This window comes from Heterocephalus glaber, unplaced genomic scaffold (assembly GCF_053883595.1).
Source record: "Heterocephalus glaber isolate CG9 unplaced genomic scaffold, H.glaber_assembly_v1.0 deba00001481, whole genome shotgun sequence".
In the NCBI taxonomy this organism is placed as follows: Eukaryota; Metazoa; Chordata; class Mammalia; order Rodentia; family Bathyergidae; genus Heterocephalus; species Heterocephalus glaber.
In genome coordinates this window covers 57,900,191-57,916,915 of record NW_028258317.1, presented here as the reverse complement: position 1 = coordinate 57,916,915, position 16,725 = coordinate 57,900,191, and the positions used below count along the sequence as shown (strand labels likewise).

At 38.2% G+C, this 16,725-nt stretch overlaps 1 protein-coding gene and 1 pseudogene across 1 annotated transcript in view; one reads left to right on the top strand and one right to left on the bottom strand.

The window, feature by feature from the left end:
• Positions 1 to 16,725, bottom strand: part of Rorb (RAR related orphan receptor B) — a 203,814-nt gene that overhangs the window by 76,568 nt on the left and 110,521 nt on the right. The gene's annotated exons all lie outside the window — the stretch shown is intronic.
• On the top strand, positions 7,206 to 7,829 carry LOC101707180 (rRNA-processing protein FCF1 homolog pseudogene; annotated as a pseudogene).

The window sequence follows — 16,725 nt, the reverse complement described above, 5'->3', positions numbered from 1 at the left end:
GCAATCAGCAGTTTGAAAATATCATCCCTGCCCAAACTGAATGTACACACATTATTTCTGCACTTAAATCTCCTTTTGTTTTCATCCTGTTGGAAACAGGTCCAATATGTATATGCCAAGAAGGTAACAAGAGTCAACACTGACTATAAGCATGAGTTTCCTTCAGAATTAATTTGTCCTGAATTATTTTGGACTTTTACTGGGGTCTAGGTGTTGAAGGATTGCATAAAGGTACTATCATTTTCTTATTCCCTCAGATATTGGATCACAATGGGCCATGAACTATTTCATAGACCACATAAACATTTTACAGTTGAAGAAAAAAATATCTGCCTTACTGCTGCTGGGGTGTCACAGACTGGGACCCCATAGGGGACCCAGCACCAGGCAGGTCATCGAGCCCCGACCCTGAGGTCTAAGGTGCCTTTCTCCTTGCAGCTCGCCTCAGTGGTCTCTGGTTGTGAAGAAGAAGGACAAAGGCACACGTACAGACGCTTCTGAACTTCAGCCCTTGTCACTAAGAAGGATAAATATGTAGCTATGTGAAAACTGCTCTGACTTCCACTGCAAAAGTCACACTTTTTATGTGACAGCATAATGCTTTTGTAAGTATCAAAACTTTAGCTTTTGCTTAGAGTGGCTGCTACATTGGTTCCATGATGAATCTTGACCTTTCTCCTCACCTCTTACCTCCTGCCACCGCCTTCAGCAGCTCTCATTTTCTTGCACTAATCACTTGGAAACAGTTTCTTGATCTCCTGCCCATCCATTCTTCTCCTTTCTTCTCTTTTTCCTGGCTTACATTACAGTAGAACTCATTCTCTTTCACTACATCCCAAGTTCTCCCTCCCCCCACCATCTTTTTTGAACTTTGATACAAGGTCTCACTGTTGCTGTTTCCTAGGCTGGGCTTGAACTTGTGATTCTCCTACTTCAGTCTCCCAGACAGAAATTATTTTTGATCCAAAGAAAGACAGGGGGTGGTGAGGCAGGTAGTGGAGGTCGGATGTCAATACAGGCATCAGCATAGTATAGCTGAGCTCAGTGGTTCCTAGCTCTGGATGCTCACTGGAGTAACCAAGAGAGCTTAAAGTGTGGATGTGCCAGGATTCCTGTGGAGCCCCACTGATTTGTTGAGAGTGAGGCCGAGGCATCTGGATTTTCATCAATTCTAAAGCATTTCTAATGGGGAAGCTCCTGAAACATCCCTCAGAATCACCAACCAAAACTGAGGGGAAAGAGGAATATACTCTCTAGCTTCACTTGCTTTTAGTTACTGCTTTTAGTTGAGTTTAAAAAAATCACTAATTTTGGAAGTCACACAGCTAAACAATATAGTTTCCCATTAGCTTTGCTATGGATAACACCTTTGACACGTAGGTTATGATGATAATGGTTGCCTATGTTACCTTTCAGGGATTGAAAGCACTTTTGTTGGAACCACTGACTCTTTACCTGGATCTGTTCAAGTGTTTGATCAGTGACCTTTTGACATCAGAGAGCCAAACCCTGAAAACTCTACCCTCAGTTCATGCTAAAGCTGCCATTTCCTGCATGTGCATAAGGTGAAAGCCATGAAGATTGATTCTGTATGCACCAACCACTGATTACTTCACCTCCAGCTACCTTTTTTTGTACCTGAACTCACCCTGCTTCTTTGCGCCGTAAATATCCCCAAACCCTATGATCAGGAGGTAAATTTAAGGCTTAGTCTTCTTTCTTGACCACCTTATGAAAAAAAAATGTTTTCTTTTGAAAGCTCATTGTTTCAGTGTTGTTCTAGAGGCAAATGGGTCTGGTTTTGTAATACAATTACGGACTCAGAACTCTGAGGAGAGGTCTGGAAAGCTATAGTAATTAGTACTTAGATCTTCATTATGATTAGATAAATTTGGGGAAAGTGGAGGAAAATACTTTGGACTTTGAGTTAGTACATCTAGTTGTGAATTCTTGGGTAAGTTACTTAACTATTTCTGAGCTTAAGGCTGCATAACTCTGATATAAGATCATAACACCTGCTCATCAACTCATCAAGGAGTAAATATGAAATTGCTTAACACAGTCTGGAATATATTGGGAAGTCAGTAAACCCAGTGGAATTTAAAATCTGCCTGCATTTGTTTATCTCAGGGATATGCATTTTGGCTGTTTGGTTATCATTCATGCATTTATTCAATATTAATGAATAAATATTAATGTTGTCTTTATTATTTGCATTAATAAGCATTAATGCTCTTTATACTAGTATTAGTGCTATTTGTAATGATGAAGTTTATAATCCAGTATATATTTAAAATCTGTTCAGTTAATCCTATTTATTACCTTTCATTGTCATTGTTAGTTTTCTGAGTAACACTAAAAACAACATTTGCAGGAGGTTTATAGTTAATGTAAATAGAACCATTTAAGGACTTCCTTTAAAAAAAGTTTTGGTAGAAAGAAAACAGGTTTGGGGATACCAAATGTTTTAGGTGTTGTTTAAATATGAAGACATAATTGTCCCCTATGAGCCATTAAAGGTGATTAATCCTAATTTGCTTGGAATAAAATTTACTGGCACTGTTTATAGGGGCTGAAAGTCAAATATCAGGAGTAGAAATTTATACCTTCTCAGGCCTTCTTTTCAATACCTTGTCAATGCCTCTGAGCACTGAAAAATACTCAGCTCTTACACTGGTAGTGCAGGCAATGAATAAGAAAAATTATCAAAACAGAATCCGTGACAACGAAATCCACAGAACATTGTTGCCTAGAAACACAGGGCAGGGTGGACAAGAAAGCTCCCATGTGAGAGAAAACCCAGCCTATGTTCAGGAAAGAAGGGGAGAGGTGGTTGGTATTTCTTTAAAATTTTTAATGTTATTACATCACTTTCCTCCTCAAATCTTTTTGGCCCTATCGGGTCCCCAAAGTAGACTCAAGGTCCTGGTTGGCCTGGCTGCCCCATGCCAGGAGCAGCCATCTTCAGGTACTCAGGCAAAAGCAATCCTTTCCTCTCACTTCTCTGCCTCTTTTGTGCCACTCTCCTCCCTGTTCTCCAAAAGACCTCTCTCACTTGTGCTATGGTTACTCACATTAAATCAGTTCACGAAGACCCAGCTCAATCACACTGCCTCCCAAAGTATCCCCTGACCACCATCTACCTGCAGGGACTTCCACTTACCCTGTGTCTCTACCATTCATTTAGTCCTGGTGTTCTCCATTAAGCCTGTTCACATGCCTACCTTCCACCTGCACGGAAGCTCCTCAGGGATAGAAACGTTCTCTTTGTGGGACTTGTGTCAATAAAATGCCCAGTTTATCAGTGGCTGAGCATATACTTGCTGATTCCCTACAACACTGGGGAACTATACTCCAGTCTCACTGCCTACTTCTATGTGATCTCCTCTGACCCCTCTGTAGACTTGCTTGCTGCTGTTTAGTGCAGATGAAGGGTAGGTTAAGAAGAAAAGCTCTTGCCTTCCTTTTCTCCTTATTTAATCATAGTTTGTTCTAGCATAGGAAAAAGGATATTGGATAAAAAAACCTCTCTTGATTTCCCATTTTTCCTTAATAGTTTTCTTTTCATCCCCTTCACCTGGCATTTAATGGCCACTTTGGATTTTTGTCCCATTAGTTTAGGTCTTTCTCCTGTTGGTAGATTTCTTTTTCTCCAGTTAGCGGTATAACCATTGGACCAGAGAGGAACTTGGACTCTCTCCTGGATGGCTTTCCCTTGGACCCATCCCATTTGAAGCAGAAGCTATAACACACTTTTCACACTAACATGATGCTTAGGAATGTGTCTGCTATCATAAGACATCAAGCTAGTGAGACAGAAAAAAAAATGTACAAAATATCTCCCAAGGATCAGGGGGACATGATGAATGCCTTCCTTAAACAACAAAAAAATCATAACAAGAAGTAGCTTGATTTTATAAGAAATGGTTCTATTTTAGCCCCTGGTTTGCAAAGTATGGCCCCTGGACCAACAAGTCAGCAGCAGCACTAAGACCTTGTTAGAAATGCAGATTCCCAGGCCCTGCTCCAGACCTACTGAATCCAGACGCTCTGGGGGTGGGGCCCAGCCATCTGTGTTTTCCCCAGCCTCCAGATGGTCCCGAGGCAGGCTTATGTTTCAGAGCTACTGGTTTACAGCATGAGTTTTCCAGTCAGAAGGAGCTACATTTAATTCACAGCTCTGTCACACACTAGCTGTCTGGCTTGGACAAATTATTTAATCTTCAGATGTTTCAGTTTCATCATCTGTTAAATGGTGGTGTTATGGTCAGAATATTTGTGTCTCCCCAAAATTTATACATTGAAATCCTAATTCCCTGATGTGATGGTAATAAGAGGGAAAGTTTTTTTTTTGGGGGGGGGGTGGAGGGTGAATAGAAGATGAAGCCAGAGCCCTCATGACTGGAATTAGTGCCCTTAAGAAGAGGTTCCTGGGAGTCACCTCGGCCCTTGTGGTGGGTGGAGACACAGTGAGAAGCTGCCATCTGTGCACTGGGGAGCAAGCCCCAGATAGCAAATTTTTTGGTATGCTAGACTAACCAGCCTCTAGAAGTCAGAGATAGACTTCTGTTCTTTAAAAGACATCAGTCTGTGATCCTGCATCATAATAGCCAAAGGGCACTAACACAGGTGTAAGAATGCCTGCCTTCTAGATAGAGGTGCTGATGAATTTAAAGTGTAAAAATTCTCATACAAGTACTCAGTACAGTCCTGAGCACATAATAAGTATTCAGTAACTGTGAGTTATTACTATGATATTACTTTAGCAAAGAACAGAAAAGGTCCCACACTTTAAAAATGTCTGTTATTTGTCTCTGCACGTTTCTCAAAACTTGGCTGCACATTTAAATCACTTGGGGAGATTTTAAAAAATATCTGATTTCCGAAAGCCTTATGCTAGACTAATTCAGTAAGAATTTTGCAATGTGACACCATGCATTTTTATTTTACAGAGGATACCAAGATGATTCTGATGTGCAGCATAATATACTGTTGTAGTATATTATAATAAGAATTAGGTCAGATAATATATGATAAAGCAATACCTTTCTATACAATAGGTAGTCATTATGCACTTAATGCCTTCATAATCCATAGCAGATGAGTGTGTAGTAGAAAGCAAAGTGCACGTTGTCCCTGTCTTCATAGACTTTGACTTTGCATAGCATCATTTAATCCACATTAGCACTTTATCCTGTCAAAACTGCACTTGTTAAATGAAATACCTGAAGGACAGTTAGGAAAATTAAGTGTATAATTTAATGTAGTAAATGCTGTACTTTCTCCAGAAGGCTGAAAGAATGGGTTAGTTTTGTAAATGCATTATTCATGCTACTGAACACTTATCTTGTGTAGCCCACCAAGAAAACTCTAGCACTTCAATTTTGGTATAGTGCAGAATAGTGACCATTGCATTAACCTAAAGCTAAATTATTCTGGTGACTTAATTTGTAAGTATTTTGACTTTGGTTCAAACCTGTATTGTAAAAATCTTTTCAGACATCCAAGGACTTTCCCTACAGTGCTTCTACTTATTTTTCATTTAAGGGAAACAATTTTTTCTATTGGATAACATTAGGAGTAAAACCCAAAATTCAAACAGCAGAAATCTTGAGCCTTGATTGCTCAATGACTAACACATTCCTCAGTTTCCTTCCAACATTTCAGATTTTAAATGTGAGAAATTAACAGGAGTAACTTCACAGTATCAGGTAAAAGTGGTTCTTTTCATTACATGAATTATTAGATACATAAAATACATAAGGTAGATATTTGGAAACAATCAATTTTTATTTTTATATAAAGTACTGAACATTTTGTATATTAAGAAAACACTTTCTAGTGCAGTAGAAACACACGCTGTTTAAGAATGGAGATCTGAACATTAGGAAATGGCAGAAACATAATCACTTCTTTCATGTTTTAAATTTGATATTTATTTATTTGGCAAATGCTTGTTTGTTGAGTGCATATCCAGTAACTGAATTAAGTACCTTGCCTTATGGAACTTCCAGACCATAAGCACATTAAATAGGAGGAAAAAGACTTTCCCTCTTGTTCAGCATCTCTATTTAGTGACATTCAATGATGGGTACTTTGCAGGACCGCAGGCTTCCCTATCATACTCTCCTGCTGATAATTCTCTGACACATCATTATGACCCCTTCCAGCCAAGTGTCTGTATTGTATCCAAAACTTTGCTGAAATAAAAGCATAATTTCTGTGCTGTTCCATTGATGTATCAGTATAGTAAACCCATCAGAAATGCTATGGGGTTAGTTTGGCATTACTGGAGTTCTGGTGCCCAAGATGACTGCCAATGATTCTACTTTACCTCTAGATTCTTATGGCTTCAGTTAGTAACTTGTCCCATGGCCTTGCTATTGAGCATTTATAGAATATATACATATATATACACACATACATGTATAGATGTATACATATTTATATTGTGTATATACATGCCTTTGCTCTTTAAACACATCTGTATAAAATGAATCCTTATTTGTTTTTGATTGTGGGGGATTTCCCCTATTTCTAATCTGGAAGCTTTGCAATGCTCTAGGAATCTCACATTTATTGCCATTAAAGAAGAAAACACATTTTTTTTTTTTTGGTACCGGGTATTGAACTCAGGACCTTGGGCTTGTGAGGCAAGGAACCACTGAGGTAAATCCCTGTTGAAAACACATATTTAATCTCCTAATAAATCTTTCATGTGGAGACTCAAGCTTACGTAAAGTGACAAACTTCATTGTTATAACCCTCCATTTGGTGGTGAGTTTCAACTCTGCCTAAGTGATGCTCATTCTGCCTCCTTCGAGGCTGAAGGTCATTCTCCTGAGTGGAGGAGACATTGTTCCTAAAACTATGTGTAGAGATCTCTGAGCCTTTCCCAAGGGAATCTTACCTTGAGAAGCGGGCTTCAGATAAGCTGCTTCAGATCAGCTACTTCAGAAACTCACATGTGTTGAAGACTACTCTTATCTGATGTCAGGGGGAAAGCAGCATTGCATGTTACTACTGAATATGCAGCATCACAGGATGAGCTCTGACTGTTTTCATCTGGGAGAAGAGGTTATCAGATGCTGCATTCAGGATCTATATATTATGGTACATGTCTGCAAAAGCTTCATCCGTGCTAGCTTAGAGTTTCCAATTCCTACCTCTCAAGAGTTTTGACTTATTCCGAACTGGAGCTTGGCATGAACATGGGGAAGCAAAAGAAAGCAAGGAAGTATGCTACCGTGAAGCGGAGACTTCAGAGATGAGAGACTCAAAGAAAAGGATAGATTAAAACCTAAAAAGAAAGAAAAGAAAGATCCCAGTGCTCTGAAGGAAAGAGAAGTCCCCCAACATCCTTCCTGCTGATTCTTCCAATATAATACACAGCTGGGCCCACCTTCTCATATCCTGGTTGATACTAACTTTATCAACTTTTCCATCATAGCCGAATTGGGCTTAGTACAATCAGTGACGGACTGTCTGTACGCCAAGAGTACCCCTGGTATCACTGATTGTGTAATGGCTGAAACTGGGAAATTGGGACAGAAGTATCGAGTGGCTATAAGGATCGCCAAGGATCCACGATTTGAACGATTACCTTGCACACATAAAGGGATCTATGCAGATGACTGCTTAGTGGAGAGTAACTCAGCACAAGGGTTACATTGTGGCCGCAGTTGACCGGGACCTTAGGCGGAGAACCCGGAAGATCCCTGGAGTTCCTATCACGTACATTTCTAACCACAGATACAACATTGAGCGGATGCCAGATGATTATGGAGCCCCGCGGTTCTAATTCTTACAAAACAAAAGTTCCTTTGCCTTCCTCGGACCAACTTCCTGTTTTTAGTTCATTGAGCATGGTGTAGTGTGAATTATTATTCACCTATTCGCTCTATTATCAGCCAAGTATGCTTAAATACATTCACTTTTTGATGCTTTTTGAAAATGGTAATTTGTCTACTTTAAAACTTGTTGCATCTTTTTATAAATCAGGTGCTCCAATGGTTGTTCATATAATTTGATTTACTCAACAAATATTTATTAAGTTTATGCTAGGTACTTATTAAAGTGTGTTCCTGTCCTCAAGATGCTTATATAGAAGAGAAAAACATAAATGAATAAATATTATACAATAAGTCGGGTGTGGTGGTGCACCCCTGTAATGCTAGCACTTGGGAGGATCACCACAAAATCTAGGCCAGACTGGGATACAGAGTGAGTTCAAGGACAGCCCGGATTACATAGTGAGACCCTGTCTCAAAAAAACAAAATGAAAACAAAAAAGAGAATGTGGCTTCCCCTTTATAGGAAAAACCCAGAAGGAAGTGTGAATCATTTTCACTTTTATCCCATTGGCTACAAAGTCTAGCTGCAAGAGAGGTTGGGAAAGAGTCTCCAGTCCAAGGACCCAGCTAGAAACATGGATGGTCTCTTACTGTAGAAAAGGGGGGCGTGAGGTTTTTGTTTGCCTGGAGACATATGGTCACATGGTGGGACTGTATTTGACCTGTTCCGATGACTGCCAGGACATTTTTATGAGTAAAACATAGGAAAATTCATGGGGAGATATGGCATATACCCTCATCTGAGAGAGGGCCTTGTATGGCATTTCAAAGGATTTGGACTTGATCTTGAGAATTCTAAAGTAACAGGCAGAATCTGAATACTATAAAAAGATTGATAAGCTTGAATGTATTAAAATTATAGATTTCTGTGCAAGTCACTTTGCTCCTTTAAATGAGAAGCAACTAATCAGAAGTACGGGGAAAGGGTTACTCATGGTTTTTTTTTAAAAAAATTTTAACTTTATTTTTTCATTAGTACCTATTTGTCATACATATTGATCACATTCATCTTGGGGAATTTGTTCCTGTACATAATATATCTTAATTCTTCTTTTCTTTTCTCTTCTCATTCCTCTCCCTTCAATCCCTCTTCCCCTCCCCATTTACAAAAGCTTTGTTTCCATTTTTTTCCTTCCATTCTCTGTAGGTACTCATGTTGATAACAAGTGCAAGCAGGCATAACCATTTTAGACTGCTGTTTGACAGGATCCATTAAAATGAAAATTACTGCTATCCTGACCCCAATTTTTTGGTTGCTTATAAGTATCATATAGGTGATTTACTTTAAAATATCTTAGTATGGACAATGTGATATATATGTGTAAAGAAATATTCACATATTACAAGAAGTATCATATGAAAATGTTTATTGCACAGCTATTTATAATAGAGAAAAATTAAAAGCAACCTAAATGTCCATCAAAAGTGACTTAACTATGGCATGTTGTAAGCACTTAAAAGGAATGAAGTACATTAAGAAAGGGTTGCAATGATTAGAATGAATAATCGATAATGCAAAATAGGAAGAAAAGGTCCAAAGGGGTAGGGGTAGTGGGAGGGGCAGGGGAAAGGAAAGAAGGGAAAGGAAAAATGCTGAGAAATGGAAAAAATGGAAATAAAGTATTTGTAAATAGGGAAGGGTGGAGGGGGTGAAGGGAGGGCTAGGAATGGGGAAAAAATAAGAACCAAGATGCATTATGTAAAGGTACAATTCCCAGTGATAAATGTAATTGTGTTGTATACCTACTATGTACCAATAAAAGAATTTAATAAAGTGAAAAAAAGAGAAAGGGTTGCAAAGGACTTAAACAGACATTTCTTCAAAGAAAATTTTCAAATGGCCTAAAGGTAGATGAATAGATGCTAAATATTACTAATTATTTGGAAACTGCAAACCAAAATGACCAACCCTCTTCTGGAGGCTAAAGAAAGCTGAGGCAGGATAATTAAGAGTTTGAGGTCAGTCTGGGCTACATAGTAAGCCTCTGTCTCAAGAAAGAGGAGGGGAGGGACTGAGTGGGGGCAGAAAGATCACAATGAGATCCCATCTCACACCCCTTAGGATGGCTGCAGTAAAAAAGATGACAAAGATTTGTACAACTTTGAATCCTTGTGCATTGTTAGGAGTGTAAAATGGTAAAGCTACTACACTCTACAAAACAGTATGCCAGTTCCTCCAAAATGAGGTTATTATATGCTCTAGCAGTTATACTTCTGGGTACCCACCCAAAAGAATCAAAAGCAGGATTTAAAATTTTTTTTCATTTTAATTTTTTGGTTTTTTTGAGACAAGATCTCACTATATAGCCCATGCCAGCCTAGAACTTGCTAGGTAGCCCAGGCTGGCCTTGAGTTCAGGACCCCCCTTGCCTCAGCCTCCCAAGAGGTGAGACCCATGTGCTTCCATACCTAGCAAAAGCAAGAACTTAAAGATATATTTGTGAGTAGATTAACCTAATAGCTCTCTTCACCTCTCCTTTCTATCTGAGTCCACAATGGCCCTGCTCAGTCTGTATACCTCAATATTTATCTTTATCAATGGGCTTACTGCCATTATATTGTAACTATTGTCCTGAGTTCTGATCTTCTCCAACTAGGTTGTGAGCTCTTTGATGCCAGAGACTATGCTTTCTTTATTCTTCTCAGTTTTTCTAGTTCATACAAGGGTCTTAGCACAGCACTATCTCAGAGAACCACATTTAATTTAAAATTTTCAAACTGAGGCAGGGGGGATCACCATGAGTTCAAGGCCAGCCTGGGCTACATAGTGAGTTCAAACCTAGCCTGGACTACATAGCAAGACCTTTTCTTAAAAACAAAACAAAACAAAACTTTCTTTCTAGTAACAACAGTTTAAAAAGTAAAGAGTGTATCTTAATCCAATTTATTTTCAACATGTAATCAATTAAAAATTAATGAGGGCTAGGGATTTAGCTCAGTGGCACCGTGTCTGCCTTGCAAGCCCAAGGCCCTGAGTTCAATCTGGTACTGGAAAAAAAATTAATGAAACTTTGTTTGTTTGAGACAGGGTCTGACTATATAGTGTAGGCTGGTCTTGAACTCACTGTGTAGCCCATTCTAGCCTCAAACTCACAGATATTAATGTATGGTTTCACTTACAAGAGACATCTAGAGTTCAGGCATAGTGACACTTGCCTGTAATCAGGCAGGAGGATCACCATGAGTTCGAGGCCAGCCTGGGCTACATAGTGAGTCCAAGGCTAACCTGAACTATGTAGGGAGACCCAGTCTTGAAAGAAAGAAAGAAAGAAAGAAAGAAAGAAAGAAAGAAAGAAAGAAGAAAGAAAGGCATTTAGAGTAATCAAATGTACAGTATTAACAAAGTAGAAATACGGTAGCCAGGGGCTGGAATGAGGGACACTTGGAGGTGTATAAGGACATGGATTTCAGTTTTACAAGATGATAAGAATTCTGGAGAACTGATTGCACAGTAACATGTCCTTAAAGTTGCTGAACTATATGCTTTAAGATGGTTAAGATGGAAATTCTATGTGTATTTTACTACAAATAATAACACTGATAATAAATGAGGTAAAAACCAGGTGTAATTGTGGACACCTGTAATTCTAGGCATTCAGGAGGCTGAGGCAGGAATATCACAAGTTCAAAAAAAATTTTTTTAAGGGCTAGGGTAGAGCAGTTGCCTGGCACGCACGAGGCCTTGAGTTCAATCCCCAGTTTTGCAATCAAGCAATCAACCAATGAGATTAAACTACATTAAATAGAAATAACTAGGCTGGGGAGTTAGTACAGGGACACAACACCTGCCTCGGAAGCACAGGGTCCTGAGTTCAATCCCTAGTACCCCCCCCCCAAAAAAAGAAAAGAAATAACTGACCCATTAAGAGGAAGAGGTAAATTGTAAACAGGTACAGTGTGATTTCTGTTTTAAGTTTCAAAACCTCAAAAATATATAATTGTATATAGGACTATCTCACAGGTTTGCTCTCCTATGGGAGAACTGCCAAGTAATACAAGCTTTAAAATTGAAACATCATATTTGCCAACACATTGGAAGAGGCTACCTGGGTTTTGTGTTCATATATATCACCAAGCCTAATCCTAAATAATACAGCATGGATGTCTCCTAAACCAACAGAGAAGAAATGGAAATGGGAATCTCAATTTTTTTAAAAGGAGAATTTGTCAAAATGTATTAAACTGCACCAGTAGAAAAAAAAAAAAGAGCTTTGATTTATTCCATTGTGGTTATAAAAAAAGAATAATTTTTTCCTTTATAAACATTAATGATATTTAACCCTAAACCTCTAGGTTAGATTAATTTGTTAGTATTGCTTAAATTTTGTTCTGTTGGTTATTTTTTCTAGCTGTACAAAGGTACCAACAACATATCCTCATTTGGACGAGAACCAGAAAATCCTGTCACAAAGAATTCAGGTGGTAAAGAATGCATTAGTGTTAAACCAATTAGACTCTGCTCGAAAACTAAGGAAAGAGTTGACTCTCTCATCTTATATTTTTCAAGGAACATATTCACCCAGCAACAGCTTAGGAAGATACAGTAAATTTACTTAACAGTGTAGAAAAGTCCAAACATTGTAGTCTTGTCTCTGTGTGCAGCAGTATCTTATAAGGTAGAAGAATTGCACAGTTCTTTCTCCTCATGCACCTTGGGACATCTTATAGCATCTTACAGCCAACTAAAATGGAGAATATTTTACCGAACAGAGCAAAAAACAAATGAAGAATATAAAACTACATAAATCATATGTTGCCAAACTACATGTAGATTGAGTGTCCTTGAAAACAAAATCTTTCCAACTCAAAACAGAAATTTAGTTAAAGTTAAAAGCAGGAAATTCTGATAGGCAATCAAAGGCAAATAAATCAAGTCATTCCGTGTTTTCATTGTCAGGAGCCTCAGGGATCCACAGAAGTAAACAGCAATCACAGCTAGCATGGATTGAAAACTTAGCATGTGCCAAGGATTGTGTTACTAGTCTTAAATATACTGCCTCATTTCTTTTTTTTATTTTTCTGCCTCATTTCTTTATCACAACAACTCTAGCACGTAGATGTTAATGCTCTAAGGTAACTGGAGAGGAAACTGAGGCACAGAGGAGCTGAGGAATGGAATTTCAGAGTGGTGGTTCTTCAGGTATGGTCCTCCACCCAGCAGCACCACCTCCCACTCCTGCATACTTGTTAGAGATGCAAATTCTCTGGCTCACCCCACACCCCCTGGGATGTGGTCCAGAAAGTCCAGGCATTACAGCAATCTGTGTTTTAGGAAGCCCTCCAGTCAGTGACAATGCCTGATCAAATCTGAAAATAATAGCTTAGATTACATAATTAATAATAGTAGATCCACGTTTGTTTTAGCTTTTTAACTCATTCTCTAAATCACATACACAGCATACAAACTTATTCACAAAGGTGAGTGTCACTTAGGAATATCTCAAGAATGACTTTTAGATTATTTAAATGTTTAAATATTAAGTATTGATTGTTTCTTCTATTTGAAGAAATATTAAAGAATTGTGTTTCCTGAACTGCAATTTTAGCAGGGCATGGTGATCCTTGCAAACCAAAGACAAGCTGCATATTCTGTAAGCCTTTTCCTCTTTAATGTAAGGAGCAGGCTGTATTTGTCCTAGGGATGATTTAGATTGCTGTGGACTGCCTGCATTTTGGGAAATAATTGTTGGGGTTATCATTCCCCAAATATCTCTCTCAAGACACTGCTAGCACATGGGAGGTTACTGACCAACAGCACCAGGAGTTTTTTGTCCTCAAATCTATCTATCTATGCTTTTCCTAACTTCCTGAAATTGGTTATCTGCCATAAGCCAAGGTCTTTTGATGGGAATGTCTACTTGTTTTCTTTTTCTACCATTTGTCTTAAGTTACTTTCTTGTTGCTGAAACACAACACCCAACACCCATAACTCAAAGGAGGAAAGGTTTATTTTGGCTCACAGTTTGTAGAGGTTTCAGTCCATAGGTACCTGGCTCTGTGGCAGAAGTGCTTTGCAAAGGGGCATGGTGGGGAACTGGCATGGCAGTGGGGAAGCTGAGAGCCAGTGAAGGGAGAAGCAGGAGATTAAACTGTCCAGGCCATGACCCTAGCAACCCACATCTTTGTACCAGCTCCCACTTCCCAACAGCAAGTGAGCTATAAACTCATCAGTGGACTAATCCACTGATGGTTATCTCTTTCCCATGATCCAATCACCTCCCAAAGGCCTCATCTATGGGAGCATGATGTTTTCAGAAGGGGGTGGAGTTTAGATATAAACCATAGGGCTATTCAGTCATGCGCATCTGATTGGGTTGGCATTTTCTTCATTAATATTTTTACCATTAATACCTTTACCATACATTGTGTTGAATATTATTTTAGGACTGGATGTGAAATTTAAATTCTGGTATCCCTAAAGAAAGAACAATAACAATGAAATATACATGTTCCTTTGTTCTGCAGGATGATGGGATTACTATATAAAACGTAGAGGTTTACCCTGTTTTGTCAGAACAAAGAGAAAAATACTGAATGTGGATATGATTTAGTGAATGTGGTAGTATCTGTATTTTCACTGTATTTATTTTTTGTTTCTTATCCTTGATACTTATTAGGTGTTCAAGTTGCTGTGCTTAGCACTATAAGGGTAAATTAAAGTTATTTTCAAATTGCTTGAAAAGCATAATAAAAATATAGCTGGTTTGGTGATCAACAAAGCCTGGGGGATTTTCAGTGATAAATATCATATCAACAACTTAAAAGACTTTTTCTTTTACCCTATTTAGACAATTCCTTTTTCTTTGCTGAGATAAAAATCATCAAGTAGAAATAATTGCTGCTTAATATCATCACATTTACTAACATAATGATTGGATGATCTGGAGGAATAAAAGTTGAATTATTGCTCTATAGTTGAAAATTAAGAACTGTATCCTAATGCCTGAAGAAATTTTCAGATGAGCAGGGCATGAATGCTGTAGGAGCATTTCAATAAACAAAGAACAATACTTATCTTCAACTTTGTGACAAAAACATTCATAGAGTGAATAATCCAATTTGTCCATGCCCTTGCAACTAATGGGTCCAAGAATAGTTAGTGCTCAGAATCTAAAAATTATCTTTTATTTGCTAAGGGCAGTTGATGGGTGATGTGGCGAAGGAGCAGCTGCCTTAGGTACATTTCAGGAAACTGCTTATTTTAATTTTTAGAAGACAGGCTAAATGGCTTCCATGAGGAGTTTATATTGCTTAGGGTATGGAAAAGGCAAGATCATTAGGATACTTTAAAACAGGCAAGGATTCAAACAATATTTACTCCAAAAATGAATCAACATGAAAATGAAGACACAGCTAGTCATCAGCATTGGCTATGTCCTGCCTTTACTGAGATCTTGATCATTAGTTCAGAATATCACAATATAATTTTTAAAAATATCTTATCCTATGTAAATTTTAGAGATATGAGAAAAACAAAATATTTAAAAAATGTAATATTATTACGAAAATGATGCCAGCATGTTCTGTTCCATTCACTGATAGGGGAATCAACTCCTCTTCTTTCATTTTAGCAAAATGGTTAAGACAATGATTCTCAGTGACTTTTATTGTTGTTTGTTTATAACATTTTGCATCACATTTAAGCAAGGAAAAGACCTTATGGTCCTCCTGCTCCACTTATTCCTACTTTCTAGAAAATTTCCAACTGTATGTGTGTTCACTGTAAAATAGCAACTACAATGCACTATATTTTCCTGAATTTTTAGTAATGAATTCAAGACAAACTATCTAATAACGTGTTAATTTTAGTTTGTGAATAGTACAGCATTTCAATAGCTCCTACTCTTCAGCTAAATAAACTACTAGTAAATTAGTCCTTGTCCTGATGTAAAAATTAAATTCAGTAGAATTGTCATTTGCATTTCATAAGACCCTAAAAAACAGCCTAAACTTATTTAATTGGAGGCTGGGCTGGAAGAATGTGTGATGACCCATGACTGATCAGCAAACTCTAGGAGACAGTAGTTTGCAGCACACACGTAAGAGATGCACCCTTAGTCAACAAGACCAACCTTTCTGTGTCTAAATTTCCCCATTTTAAAAACTGGTGTGAGGATTCCTACCTCATAAGGGCTGTTGGAGAAAATAAAATAAACTGCTGAAAGGTGACTGGCCCAAGCCTGACACATAGTGATCAGGATATGGTGACCACTGCTAAGCCTGAAGACTGCCCACACTATAGCTGAGCTCACAGATTTTGCATCAGGAGGGAGCTGCACCCTCGGCTTGCTGGTATCTGTGTGTTGTCCTCTTCACTGGAGGCTGAGAGGCCTCCCAGAGAGCAGCTGCTGCTGGGGATACATGTATTTCAGAGTTGAATATTTGAAAGTCTCCTAACTGGACAGATCCTGTAACATGTGGAGCTTTCCCATAGATCATGCATTCCAGTCCTCAGAAAGAACCCATGCTGGTTCTTGCTCCCTATAAGCCCATGACAGGGAAAATTATACCTCCTAACTTATTCAGCAATAAGTTCTTATCAAATGCACACTAATTGCCTCATCCATGTTGATTTACATTTTCTAGTTATCTAGGTAACAAGTTGCTTGTTATTTTGAGAAAACATTATAAACATTATCATTTGTATACTAATTATAACAGCAATAATAGTTATAAATAACAATGCTTTGTTTTTTATATGGCATTGTACATTTTTTAACTTAAAAATTTTCACCATTTGTAAAAATGAAACCAATTTGCACAGTGAACAATTTCTCAATAGAGCAAAGGGAATAATGTTAAATAACCAAATATGAGGACTGGAAGTCCCATTTGACCCTGTTATTCCACTGCTGGGAATCTTCCCCAAAGA